This window comes from Nycticebus coucang, chromosome 3 (assembly GCF_027406575.1).
Source record: "Nycticebus coucang isolate mNycCou1 chromosome 3, mNycCou1.pri, whole genome shotgun sequence".
NCBI classification, from domain to species: domain Eukaryota; kingdom Metazoa; phylum Chordata; class Mammalia; order Primates; family Lorisidae; genus Nycticebus; species Nycticebus coucang.
This window is the reverse complement of record NC_069782.1, coordinates 21,417,202-21,431,599: the sequence shown is the minus strand read 5'-3', so window position 1 is coordinate 21,431,599 and position 14,398 is coordinate 21,417,202. Positions and strand designations below refer to the sequence as shown.

Here is a 14,398-nt window from a genome sequence, read left to right as displayed (position 1 = left end):
ATTGGACTTGAAGACTTCTTATCTTTCACGTTTTAGCAAACTGTCAGCAGCTGCTCTGAAGCAAAGTTCCTGAAAAAGGTATCTTTTTTTCTTTCTCAACAAGTGGCAGGTTGTTTAAAATTGTTTACATAATTCCACTTGTATAATTCAACTTATAGGCTGAAAAAAGTCATTATTAAATCATGCTATTGGAGAATTTTAGACAGATTCTTTTAGTCAGTTCAATACCCATCCAGTAAATATTTAGGAAGAACTTATCCATGAATGACTGATGCTACACCTGTGAGAAAAACACAGTCCCTGATACCATTTCAAGTTTCATTGACTTGGATAAATATTTGGTATGTTACAAAAGTTAATTGATATTTGTGGCGGTCTGAAACAGGAGGCATTTCTATCATCTTTTGAGTAGTGAGGAATAGAAAAGAGAACAAACTTTAAAAATTAATTGCATTAGAGTTAGTAACTGGAATCCCCGTTTTCAATGACCCGATTGTCTTATAGATGTGCTGTTACTACATATTTCATCTGCTAGGCAATTTGTATTTCTACGGTATTATCCTTTTCACGCATCATTATCACCCTGTATATTCAAAGTATTGAACCTGCTTTATGAACAGAGTTAATTTCAATTAATTTAGCAGCTTTAAATAATATTCCTTTAGTAAATATAGTCTTTGATACGCCTCCCATTTTTATGCAGTGTCAGAAGTGGTTAATGCTGATAAAGACGAACATTCAGTTAGAGATCCTTCTCACATGTTAATTTGATTTTCTAAAAATTACTTGCCCATTTATATTTTCTAAATGGTTTGGGTTATGAAAAACACCTTATTAGGCCAATTCAGAGCTTTGAGGCTGAAGTCCAGCCTCTCCGGCTGTTTTGTCTGAAGAACATTAAAATAGTAGAACATTTTCTGTCTGGGCAAGAATCATAGTGTTGCGATTTTAAACAGAGGATTCAGATTTGTCCGTGAGACTGAACTTCTTGAAGGCAAGGACTCCTTCCTCTGCCTTGATGCATTAGCTGATGGTCTTTACATGTTTGCAGATTTGAGTTAAACTGAGGTGAACGACAAAACAGAATGTGAGACTCTGAGTCTCTCAGATTTTATTTCAAATACATAAGACTACCCTGGCAAACCATCTTTTCTTCTTCATTTAAAAAATTTCACTATATTATGTTCATCTTTGATATGGAACATTTTTATGGCTTCTGCTGTGACTCATTTTGGTGCTGAGTTAACTGCTGCTTTGGAGCCCAGCTCTCCCTTTTAAGCTCTGGTGTTCAGGCTCCCCGAAAAGGCAGCTTGCCTACGGGTGGAGATCACAGCAAAATGCCCAACTCCTATTTCGACTTCTAGGTAAAAACTAAATAAGAAACCATACATCATGTAAGTCACTTGGGGGAATTAAAAAACAACAAAACCTTGGGGGGCATTGCTATATTTCTGTTAACTCTGGACCAGCAAAACGGAGTTATCTTTTCTGTAGAGATAAAAAGGTAACTCAAGACAATCTCCCTGGGATTAAAAAAAAAAAAAGTTCTGAAGTTTTACTGGGCAGTCCAGGTTAAATGGCATTTAACTGCTCCCCCTGTGTAATGTAATCAACATGCCCAAACACAAGTTAATTAACATATATGTGCTAAGTTTAGAGGTTCATTATTAACAAAGACTGGGGGGAAAAAGCAAGTAGGAAAAGTTTAGAAATCCCCACACATCCTTTATTTACCACCAAGGGCTCCTTTGTACTTTGTTACTTAGCGTTTCTCAAAGGTCAGTGTGTTTATGAATTATTATTGTTTATGCCAAAATGCATATTCTCTGTCTTACAGGGGATTTATGAGGTCTCCAAGGGACATATTAACGATCTTTAAAAACTCACCTCTACCAATACTTCTCTGCCTATTTTATACAACAAAACTATTAAGGGCTGAGGGTAAAATTCCCAGAAAGACCTTTATCCCTTCTGTGTCTAAATTTTTCACTTATGAAGTAAAAAGCCTGGTCCCTAGCCATCTCATGCTGTACTTCGGGCAGAAGGGAGCTTAGGTACAAAATGCCTAATTCTTGTGCTCCTGGTGACCTCTTACAGACACTTCAGCAGAGCTGTTTTGTCTCTGTGATGTCATTAGGCGTCATTTAGGATGGGCTGCAAGTCTGGCTTCTTAAAGAGATGCTATGGGGTGCCTTGGAAACTCCCTGAGTGGCTAGTGTAACTCTGAGGCTTTGGATCTGGGTTAAATACAAGTAAATTTTAACAGCAACCTGGTGGATGGTAAAATGCTTCTCCTGCCAAACTTCTGTCCCATGCAGGGGGCTGTCCTGCCACTCTCGGAACTGCACTGGCTGTCTTCAGCTGTTCTCTTGTCACACCGACAGGGCCCCCTGACTAGGCTGATTGGTCGCTGGCAATAACTGATATGGAATGCTGGTGTTTTCTCTAGCAGTTCCTTCCACTCCAAAGAGGCTCCTTTCCACCCCTCTTCTTGTCTTCCCTGGCCGAGCCTGGTGCCCACCCTCCCCCAACCATGCCACCCCTGCACCAGGGGGAGGACCAGTCCTGGGCGTGATGCTCTGAGGCGGTGGTGAGATCCACCAGGCTGCTTTCACTCCCTCCGGCTCTCCGGAGAGTCCTGTTCCAGACTTCTCAGGGTTTTTACAGCACAAACAACTGCATGCGGGCCCGAGGGGAGGCTGAAGAGGACTTGTGTGTGGTGGATTTATTGCCTCTCATCACTTTTGCTGGCCTCCTCCAGACTCAAGCCTGGAGGTTCACGCTGGATTCCTTTCTGCGGAAGACGCCCAGGAAAGATAGCTTCTCCTTCTGTTGACTCTTTCTATTTTTATGGTAAGTGCTCGCGTTGAATGAGCTGCTCTCCTGCTGCAGTGAACGGAGCCGGCTTGCTCTGCTCTCTCTCTTCCCAGCTAAGCTTAGTGACCTTCCTTCTGCATTTCTTCTGTTTTCCCAGATCCTTATCTGCGGGTGATCCCGTTATCTAAAATGCCAGAGTTCATGTGCCTGGATTGTTTGCCTTTTCCTCTTTTTTCCCATAAACGTGAGCTCTTCAGCTGTGATGGAAATATAAGTGCTCTCTCTTTGTCCTTGAAGCAGCAGCCAGGGAACTGTGTTCACGATGGCAAACTGCAGCAGTGTGCAGGGGATCTGTGCAGGATGACTGACAAATTTGGGCGAGATGAGCCTTTGGTATGCTGGGGGGCAGCCTCTTCAGACTCGGAAGGGTTGGGGGTGATTCTCCTACAGAGCGAACTATCCCATCTTGCTGGGGGAAGACAGCACACACATGTGAGTTGTGTGGAGTCTGTGGGCAGCTTTGCCTTACACACCTGCCTGTGGGGCCAGGATGACCCTCTGTCTTGTGGGGTTGACAACTTGGTAGGAACATTCTCGGCAGGAGGGATCCTGCCCTGGCAGATGGAGTAGACTGCATGACCTCATTGCTGCTTTTTCTCCTGAGTCTCAGGGTACCCAGTTCTGTAAACCACATTCTGCAGCGTCGGATCCAGACGGTGTAGGGCATGGATGGGAGGAACATTTCTGAGTTGACAACATAGTTTTGTCCTCTTGCTAGGAGATAAATTGCTTTGAAGCAATGGGAATGGTGAGACTTTTCTAAGAGAAAATAAGCAGGTTTTGGAAGAAGGGGCATTACTCGAGAATAGTGCTCCGATTTTTCACCTGGTCCCCGAGGCTTGCTGCGATGAGTGTCATCACTTAAAGTCTGGCTGCTGCTTGACACCCACAGGAAACCAAGAACATTTTGGCAGTTTCACCTTGTTGAACCTGTGCACTGCAGGAGTCTCTGCTTGCGGGGAGATTTTGTTGTTCTTCTGAGCAGGTGTGTTGGATTATTTTAGTCAAAGCAGCAACCCCAAGACTAAGCTTTGCAGTTGCAATTCTGTTTAGTGCTTCTCAACTCTTGGCCCGGAGATGGTTTCTCTCCCATGATTTTGTGTGGGTTTTCCAACTATGGTCCATTGCACTCTGGGGAGGGTTCCCTGCAAATGTAATTCAGGCTATGATTCATAAGCACTGTACTCATACGATGTGATTTTTTTGTGTGTGATAAATAAGGGAGAAGACGGGGGTAAAATTCATCGCCTCTCTCTGTGCTGATTGGGAGTTTGGAATGTAAAGTTCCTTAACTGTCTTATTTTCACCACTTTTATTTCCACTGTGCATGTAGATTTTTCTTAAAATAGTGGTGATGACATCAGGCATATGCTTTGATGCTGTTCCCTGGGTCCAAAGTAGATACATTTGGTAGGGATTTTTGTTTCTTTGTTTGTTTAGGTGAATGTTCATACTAATAAAGGGCAAGAATTTGTAGAGGTTTACATGATACTCCAGTTCAAGAGTAAAGCCAGCACATAGGTTAACAGCAACAAACAAACATCTTTCTGAATACTGTAGCCTTTGAATCCTTCAATAATGTTCGAAATATTCTCAGTTTTGCTCTTTCCTACCCTTGATGGTGCTTCATAGCAATATTGTTTTCGACTGGACCACTTCTCTGCTTCCTCTAGTGTTCTTTAATGTCTTTCTGTTTACTTTTATCCTTAACTGTGTTTTCTTTCTTAGCTTAGTCTTTTTTTCCCTCCGGTTGAAAAGATTTTATATGGTGCCTGGCAACTCAACTGTTCATCAGAATGGAAAGAGTTAGAATCTGCTTGGGTGTCATGGAAATTGCAGGCAATTTTAGATACATTTAGAAAATATTTTAATTAGTAGCAACTTGAGCTTGGAGAGAAAAAAATCCTTGGACTTCTTTTATATGGCCAAAGAAATTATTTACCAAAAAAAAAAAATTGTTTACCTATGTGATCAGAATTGTATGTGTGTATAAGCTTAAGACAGGTATGCATATATACATGAACATCTACACAAATGTACTGTTTATTTACTTGTGATTATTATAGGTACATATTTTTAATAGCTACGGCATGCTTATTTAGAGACCAGAGGGAAATTTCCTGTGATATTGCTTTAGCTAGCTTTTTTTTTTTGTTTTTTTTTGGTAAGGATTTCCCCACTTCCTCTGCCCTACCTCCAGATAAAGCCTTGGGGGATTTCTTTGAATGGGGAGGGTGCGTTCCTCAGCACTTCCTAGTCTGGCAGCATGGTGTCATGTTAATCCCTTTGTAAGGTTTCTAAAGCAGCATAGAAAACCACTGCAGGAAATATTGACAAAAGCTGTGCTGAGTGGAGCCTGGGGCCTCTTGGTATGAAGTCACTGCAACATTTTCTTTGTGTGTGTTTATTCTGCTGAGATGCCTTGCAACTGATTGTGCTTGCAGCCCCCAAAAGTTGAAGTTGTTTAAAATGGGTCTAGAAGCACCTGGGTTGGTGTTGATGCCATTTTTCCTTTTCACACTCCAACTGCAGCTATCATCAGAAACGTGCCGTTCGTGTTTCTTTGGATGGTGTTTTAATGTGAAACCTGTAGCTTAAACTATGCATCCAGTCTCTAATTTTTTATCCTCCTACCTCCTTCTTTCTCATTTCCCCATTTCTGCTATTAAACGTTTTTGTGTATGAACATGCCTATGTGTACACAGACAAACTCAGAATGAAAATTGTGTGAGGATTTAGTGAGTTGGTTACAGTTTCTCTTTTAGTAACCACACTCCCAGTGTTCAACCTATCATGGTGTAACTGAGAGAAGAAATTGCCCCCAATAATACAGATATAACCTCAAGCTTCTGCAGGGATTCTTGTCATTGAAACTATTTTCCATAGTTGATTACCAGGACCAGAAATAGAATCTGTTTTGCATTTTAATTAATGATGTTCTGGATCTGTCTAGGTTGGACTGCTCTCAAATCTTGACATGTTTACTGTCTAAGAGGTTTTTGTGTGAAGAGGGGGAGTTTATGAGTGTACAAAGTAAAATTGTTCCATTATGTTGATATAGCCTTCCTTTGGGAACTGAATGAATCACGTCTGTTGGCTGAATTTTTCTGTTGCTTTTTCCAATATAGGTCAATATAATCCCTTTTACTGTCTCTCTATGAGACCCTTTTACAGAATAAAAAGAGTGATGTGATGTGCAACTCCCACATAAAGCTTCTTAGAGGGAAGACCATTCTTTAGCAGAGATTCAAAACTACTTCTAACACACCAGCTATGGTGAACTACTTTGAAAGGAACTTGCTATTCAATTGGCAACTCAGATAGATTGTTTAAAATAGGAGAAATGTTTCATGAGCTGTGTTGAAAACTGCGTTTTTTGATCTATGCCTCCCTACTGAATTCATTTAGGGCCATAGTCACTAGATCAGTTTCACAGGAAAAAAAAAATCCATGTCCTCAGTAGCATAATCATCCATCCACACTGTCATAAATGTTTCTGTTGCAAGTTCTACCTCTCGGATGGTAGAGGGAGATGGCAGGATTCTGGAGGAGAGCCAAGTCACAGCCCTAAAATAATGCAAGACAAGGGGGGGGGGAATTCTTCTCAAAATTCAGCATTTCATTCTCCAGTCAGGCTGTTTTGCTCTTAAGTATGAAGAGCCAAACATCATTAAAAACACATACTGACAGGTTTTTGTGGGCTTATTCTCTAATAGAAATCTTTGACCCTTAATTAGGTATCTGCTGAGTGACCTTTTGGCTTGTGTGAGCCAGCAACCATGCCTATAGGAAGCAGACCTATTGTAACACAGTAGGAATTTACTGACTTACTTTTTTCCTATTGGTGCCCTACTGGGGACCTCCTGTGAGTGTCAGAGAGGGAATGAGTGGAGACCACCAGAGATCACAGCCAGTCACAGAGGGATAGCTTCAGCCACCACTCACTGGCTATATGACTTCAAAATCTGTGTCTGTTACATTAGGCTTGGGCATGATCCTTTAAATTGTGAAGGGTTATTTTACCTCTGTTTGTTACTAGATGAATGGTCATTTCTAAGGCAATGGACCCACAGGAGACATTCCTGGAGGGGGGTGGGCTGCGCCTCTCCTTGATCCTACAAAGCCTCTAGAACTATGTCTCTGACATGAGTGTCAGTTACTCAGAAAAGTGTAAAAGTGGTGATTCTGTATCGACAGGGCTCATATGTACATGGGGACTACCTGTATACCCCGGGACATTTTGAAAAGTTTCTTGTTGTCATCAAAAGGGACCTTGAGGGGTATCTTACCTGTCCTCTCCTTCCTTAGAAGTTAAGGAAGTGATGAGACTTGCACCCGGGCGAGATGGCTTCAGGGCAAAGTGCATGTAATTTACTCAGAACCCTGCTCCAGTCCCAGGTGAGGCCCCGTTCACTGCCACACACAGCTGATACCAGCTGTCATTTATCACTCACAAAACTGCCTTGTGACATCTCTCTCACTGGTGGCCATTATTTCTGGGTTCATTTCATGCAGATTACGTGGCTGTACCGGTCAGAGTGAGTCACATCAGGCAAATGTTTATGGTAATTTATGTTTGTGTGGAAATGCACTTTTTATGTTGAAATTCTGCTTTTCCTGTGAGCATTTAAAGAATTTTACAAATATTATGGCTAATTTTCTTCTGTGTTTAAACTATTCAAATGATTATCTGTTTCTGTTTTGTAGAGGGGTGGTATTTATGGACTGATTCCATCGTACATTCATTCACATTCCCAGTACTGAACACCTGTTGTGTCCCCCTGATGGCGGCAGTGGGAAGCCAGTGGTGAAAAAGCCAAATGTGGCCATCGCTCTTGGGAAGCTTGGCCTCTTCTCCTGTATCATGGTACTTACTGTCTTTGGATTCTCTGCTTACTCTTTCACACAACTTCTCAAAGAATCCGCTGGAAAGGCAGTTTGGTTGGCCATTTTTTGCCTGTGGTTATTCCACTGAGAAATTCTTCTCATAAAAAGGCGCGTTTGCTGTCATTATAACATATATCTTCCAGTTTTCCAAAACATTATTTTTAGCTTCTGATTTTGTGACCTGACTGAACAAAAGAGATTAATGAGCTACCCTTGTTTGTTCTATGTTGTGATTCATGAAATGAGAATTCCTTTCTTTGGCAAGACCAACCTGTTCCCGAGGATCCTAATTTGACTGTCTAGATGGTACAGCGTGCGTGGAGCTAATTGCAGATGAAAGACCAAATTCCCTGCCCTGCATGCCAGGCCCACCATGATGTATAACCCTTGCTTCCTTGAGTGTCTTATCTTTTGTTCTGAATCTCCATGGACTGTTCCAGAAGTACCCAAACCATTTGCAGTGCTGAGGAATATGCGATACTCTCATTTGCCTTAGTGTCTTTGCACGTGCTATTTCTGCTGCCTCAAAAGTCTCTTCCTTGATGTGCAGTGGCTGCAAGCAGTAGCCTCTTTGGTAGTGTGCACAGCCTGTTGCGTGTATAGGTTGCTCTAAGGGACCTTGGAGACAGTCCTTTCCGATACATGTTTGTGTGTTAGACCTTGTGCTGTCCCCAGTCTAGGCTCCAGACAGCTACGCGTGGTGCTTTTTGGAAAGCCTAGGGCACTATGGCCAGGGTTCACATTGGCCAAGTCATCATGTCCATCCGCACCAAACTATAGAACAAGGAGCATGTGATTGAGGCCCTTTGCAGGGCCAAGTTCAAGTTCCCTGGCCATCAGAAGATTCACATCTCCAAGAAATGGGGTTTTATCAATTTTAACTCAGATGAATTTGAAGACATGGTGGCCAAAAAGTGGCTCATCCCAGATGGTTGTGGGGTCAAATACATCCCCGATGGTGGCCCCCTGGACAAGTGGCAGGCCCTGAACTCATGAGGACTTAACACTGTGTTGCCTACCAACTGTGCCTGCCAATAATAAATCCTATTTCCTGTCAAAAAGAAAAAAAGTCTTTTCTTTCTTTGGACTAAACTTTCCCAGCAGGTTCAGATACCCTGTTCCCTGAAATCATCTTGACACTTAACCATTCTCTGTGACTTCTTTTGCCCAATGCTGAGCCAGACAGACCATCTCCTCTGTTCTCTCATGTCCCTCAGGACTTAGCAGACTATATTGTAATTATTTGTCTTCTTGTCTGTCTTTCCCAATAGACATTTTGTTCCTTGAGAAATAGACTATATGTTCTCCTTCGTACCTACAGGCTTGGTCCAGTGGCCACTGTGTAGCAGATACACCATAATCCTTGAACAGATAGGAAATCCCCATTTAAACCTATGGTGCTAGCATCCACAGTTACTGCTCTACATGGAGAGCTGATATTTACTCTTATATTGGTTTGAAAAATCATGAGTTATACTGAGAAAGATAAAGAGATTGGCAGATATCCTGATATAGTCCATGAGAAATTCTATGTAAATCCCCAGAAAATATCTCTGCCTCCAAATGAGTTTCAATAAAGGAAATGACAGAAATTTATTTTATTTTTGAGACAGAGTCTCACTATGTCGCCCTCATGGTGGAGTGCTGTGGTGTCACAGCTCACAGCAACCTTCAACTGTTGGGCTTAAGCAGTTCTCTTGCTTCGGCCTCCCAAGTAGCTGCACTGCAGGCACCTGCCACAATGCCCAGCTATTTTTTTTTGTTGCAATTGTCATTGTTGTTTTAGCAGGCCCAAGCTGGGTTTGAACCCACCAGCCCCAGTGTATATGGCTGGCCCCTAACCACTGTGCTATGGGCACTGAGCTCAGGAATTTATTAAGTGCCTTCTATAAGCAAAGCATCGCATTAGGTTCCAAGGAATGAAAGATTTTTTGTTGTTGTTGCTGTTGTTAAAAAAAGGGGGGGCATAATTAGTCTCCTTTAAAAATGGCTACATCTGTAAATGTATATATGACCTGATAACAAGGCAGATTGTCACAGAAGATTCTAGTAGGTTGCGTACTTGCAGATAAGGGAGGGGGTAGAAAGGGCATTGCAGACAGAGGGCCTGGCTTGAGCAAGAAGGGAGAGGTGGCTTTGGTGCCGGAGGAGGTGTGGGGGAGGGGGTGAGTGGATGAAAAAGTCAGAAGGAAGATGAGGAACCTCTGGGTGGGGAGGTGGAAAGGGTATCAGAGGATCTAAATGTTGTTTATTATTTTTGGAAGCTATGGGATAATGAATAAGGTCCTGAAAAAGCCAAATGGAAATTTGTTTGGAACCTGTCCTCGGGTTTAATTAGATCAAAAGTCTCCATCCCGCAGGGAGAGAGGGCACTTGAACTGCGACTGCGTAAGATGTTTGTTTCTCACCCATCCTTTGCCCTTCAGGACACACTTTGCCATTCAAAGTCATCACAAGGATAGGAAGCCGGGAAATCTAACCTACATCCATCAGCTTAGAGATGGAGAGAGTTGAGGGCTGAGATCACCCAGGTGCCTGTTAACAAACTCTTCCATTTGTGAAGAACCTCATGAGTTCTTTGGTGTTTTATTTCTATTGTAATAATTTGTTTTTTCCTTTGGCAATTGACATTGTGCTGTATGTAAGGAATACAATTATTTTGTGAACCCGTAGGTTACACATGCATGAGCTTGTTTCCTGTAGGCAAAAAAAGCGGCTTAGAGTATTCTATTTGTAGTAATATTATATATTCAGTTTATCCCTCAAGTATTCTTGCTTTTGTGTCTTTTTCCCTCCTTTCTTTTCTGTCTTTCTTTCTTTTTAATTTTTTTTTTTTCTTTTTTGAGACAGGGTCTCCCTCTGTGACCCAGGCTAAAGTGCGGTGGATCATAGCTCACTGCAAACTCCAACTCCTGGGCTCAAGGGATCCTCCAGCCTCAGCCTCCCCAAGAGCTTGGATTGCAGGTGTGAATCACCTTGTGTGCCCCTTCCTTTCCTTTTTCCTGAAAGAATTAGTGAACATATTCTTAAGGAATGGTAACTTGGTAGGTTTTGTGCATCCCAGAATTAGATCTGATCAGATGACTCTCTACCTTGAAATGAACCTGAAGATTGAAGAATTTGGAGGAAAATTTTAGATATCTTGGCCCGAGCATGAAGGCGATTATATTTTTCTTATGGAGATGATGAGTTGAAAAGAAGCTTCATTCATTCATTTATTCACTTTGCAAATACTTGCTGCCCACTTACTATGCTTCAGCCATAAAAAATGACAAAAACCAGGCAGCATCCTAGTTTCATGGGACCGACATTCTGGTGGGAGTGGGAGGAGGAAGGAGACAGATGCCCCAGCAGATACGGAGCGTGTCAGATGGTGACCAGCACTGCAGAGGAACCAAAGGAAGCTGGTTCTGGCTACTCTTCCCTTCACATCTTCAGAGTTCATTTATGCCTCATGTTTCAATTATCTCCTCTCCCTTCATGGTTACTAGCTTACTCTTTTTATATTTACTTCGTTCACGAGTCTCTCATAAACCATAATCTTGAGGGTTTTTTTTTTTCTCCTAGATAATAGAAGCTATTGACGCCCTTGGAGAACTATGGAACAAAAGTGATAGTCAAGCATTTAGTTCTTATATTGATTTGAGGGAAAAGTACTATGGATATCAAAGCACATGAGTACTTTTCTCAAGGACAAAGTTGTTAATTTATACGAAGAATGTGAGATAGGAACATATCTGCCTCTCACTTGCATCTGAGAGGAGTAGATTGGGGTGTTCTGGCAGAGAGGAAGCTTTGATCATAGGGGAACATCAACCCTGGAAGGGGGCAAGGAAACGGTTGTCCTTGCCAGTGGGCAGAACTCTTCTGGAGAAGGGAGTGAACTAGAAAGTGAACGTGCAAAAGATTTAGCAAGGAATTTCTATTTTGGAGAAAAGGAGGTAGGGAGAATACAGGCAGTAAAATGTATGTATGTCAATAAACAACATTTACAAAAATAGGTTCTGCCTGATGGAGACCATATGGGTGAGCTGATTAGTGGAGAAACGGTGCCTTGAAATAAAAAGCAATAGTTAGGGATGTCCCCAAATTCCCACTCTGTGTTCTGTGTGGTCTTTAAATCAGCATCAGCATTCCATTCTACTCCCAGCAAGATTTTGGTCAAACATATCTTGCTTCCAAGAGAATCAGGATTTGCAGGAAAGTATCTCCTGGTTGGCAGAGAGCTTGGGCTCTGGGGCAAACAATCTGTCCTGGCTCTGCCACTTGGTCATCTATAGATGACGGGTAAGTTATTAGTACTTCATTGTCCTCAATTATAAAAATGGGGTTAACTAATAACTCTTCCCTCAGAGTTGTCAGGAGTGATAAATGAGATAGTACACAGAAAGCCCTTAGCACAGGGCGGGATGATTACATTATCCAACAATTGTTAACTCATTATATGTCTCTCCAACCGTCGCAGTCTGGAGAAGTTCTTGTATGTGCAGATTTTCCCACTTAGAAGAACTTTTCCTTACTGATTAGGATCCTACTTTCTTCATGTTTGTGATTAGGGATTTCATGGTGAAGCTTGGGGAGGGTTCTAACAGTCTTTGTTATTAGTCCCTTCAGTGCCATCGTAATTTGCGATTTACTGAGATTGTAAGTCTTTAATACAGAACTGAAATGGGGGAAATTGGAGGACCAGGTTGGCCACAAGTTCCTGGGATGGGACCTACTTGTCACATCAAATGGCATTTTGGTAGGAACAGGGAAAAGTGAGGGGGAGGAGAAAAGGAGGACGGTAGCAGCAGATAGGATTGCATTTTTCTGTTGACATTCAGGAGGCTTTGGGATGGGTGCTCCTCTGGGTGTGTGGGCAGGCCATTGCAGCTACACAGCTTGCTGTTGTCCTGGAGGAATAACCAAGCCAGGTGTGATTTGCACAGATAGGGGCAGGTGGTCAGGGAAGTGTAGGTATGTGCCAGTAACTTTGTAAAAAAGATTTTTGTAAAGCCCAGGTCACAGGGCATGAGAGTTTAAAAATTTTGATGGCTCTTACCAAACCACCAGTGAGAGAAGTTTGCCAGTTTACACTCCCACCAGCGTGAGAATGCCCAGCAGACACACTGATATTTGCTAATCTCCTAGGTGAAAAGTAGCATCTCATAGATTAATGTGATCATCATTCATGGGTTTACTTTGTATTTTCCTCTTCTATGGATTGACTCTCTGTTCATGCCCTTAGCACTTTTAAATGTTTCAACCTTCTTGATTTTTAGGAGCTCTTTATATACTGGAGAAATTCATACTTCCTTATGATTTTCCAGATGTTTTCCCTTATTCTGTCATTTGTCTTTAATATTATTTATGGTATTTGAGGTATAAGACTATTTTTATGCAAAGCTGTATATTTCTTTTGTAGTTTCTGGATGTTGTGTAAGAATCAAATGCCTAACTCACTCTGAGGTCATAAAACTCTTTCTTCCACAGTTTCTTTTTGTATTTGTATGATTTCATTTTTATATAAATAAAATTATTCTTATTTGATTCATACTTATTTTAAATTAATAATGAAATATAAATTCAATTTTATGTCCCCCCAAGAACTACCCAGTTCTCTCTAAACACTTCTTGGGTTATGTCTTTTCCTGGCTGGCTAGGTGGTAATTGAGAAAGGTGATGTCTGCTGGGACCAGGACAGAGGTGGCAGGCAGGGTAGCATCATCTGTTAAACCTCCTATGTGGTGAAACTATGTTGGAAGAATTTGCTGTGTTTTGCTGACTGTCAATTTTTTGGCTAGTTCTACACTGTTAATTTCTGTGATTTTGTGTGTTAATACTGCACTGTCCAGCCCCTAAGCTGGAAACAACTCCTGGTCTGGTGGTCTGTTAGGAACCAGGCCCCACAGCAGGAGGTGGGCAGCAGGTGGTTGAGGGAAACTTCATCTGTATTTACAGCTATTCACCATCACTTGCATCACTGCCTGAGTTTCACCTCTTGTCAAATCTGCAGCAACACTAGATTCTCAAAGGAGAGCAAACCCCACTGTCAACTGCACATGTGAGGGATTTAGGTTGTGTATTCCTCGTGAGAATCTAATGCCTGATGATCTGAGGTGGAGCTGGACAGTGATGCTAGTGCTGGGAAGCAGCTGCAAATACCGATTGTCATCAGCAGAGAGGTCTGACTGCACGGAGACGATAATAAATCAATTGCTTGCAGACTTGTATCAAAACCTTGTCAGTGAGTGGCAAGTGCACCTTACTTCAGTTGTAGAGCTGCTTCTGCTGGTGGACTTTAAGAATCCGACACATTATAATTTGCATGAGGCCCATCCATTTTATTTGTCACTTCCATCTGAGCCTCTTTCTCACACTGCACACTTGTCTCAGTCACAGTTTTGGTAAGCTTAAAAGCTAACCCTAGCAAACCCTAGCTTGAGTTAAAAAGTGATTTGTAAGTTAAAAAAGAAAACCTTATTTTTGTCATTGGAGAGCTTCTTTGAAAGGGAGAAAGACCCAATGAAGAGATAGCAGAAGACTCTAAGACCGTCAACAAAATGAAAGATGCAGTTAAAAGAAAATTCCAAGAGTCCTACTTAAGTTACGGGTTCCACAGCAGCTGATTGACATTCTTCAAGCCCATTTT

The 14,398-nt window shown here is 41.9% G+C and overlaps 1 protein-coding gene and 1 pseudogene across 4 annotated transcripts in view; both read left to right on the top strand.

The window, feature by feature from the left end:
• ANO4 (anoctamin 4) overlaps positions 1-14,398 on the top strand; it is a 393,996-nt gene that overhangs the window by 65,652 nt on the left and 313,946 nt on the right. For 3 of the 4 annotated variants that reach the window (XM_053585609.1, XM_053585608.1, XM_053585611.1), the window contains exon 1: positions 2,449-2,853. The exons of the other annotated variant lie outside the window; for it this stretch is intronic. The gene's annotated coding sequence lies outside the window, so the exon portion shown is untranslated. Of the gene's footprint in view, positions 1-2,448; positions 2,854-14,398 lie in introns of those variants that run through there. 4 annotated transcript variants of the gene reach the window in all.
• On the top strand, positions 8,281-8,395 carry LOC128582843 (uncharacterized; annotated as a pseudogene).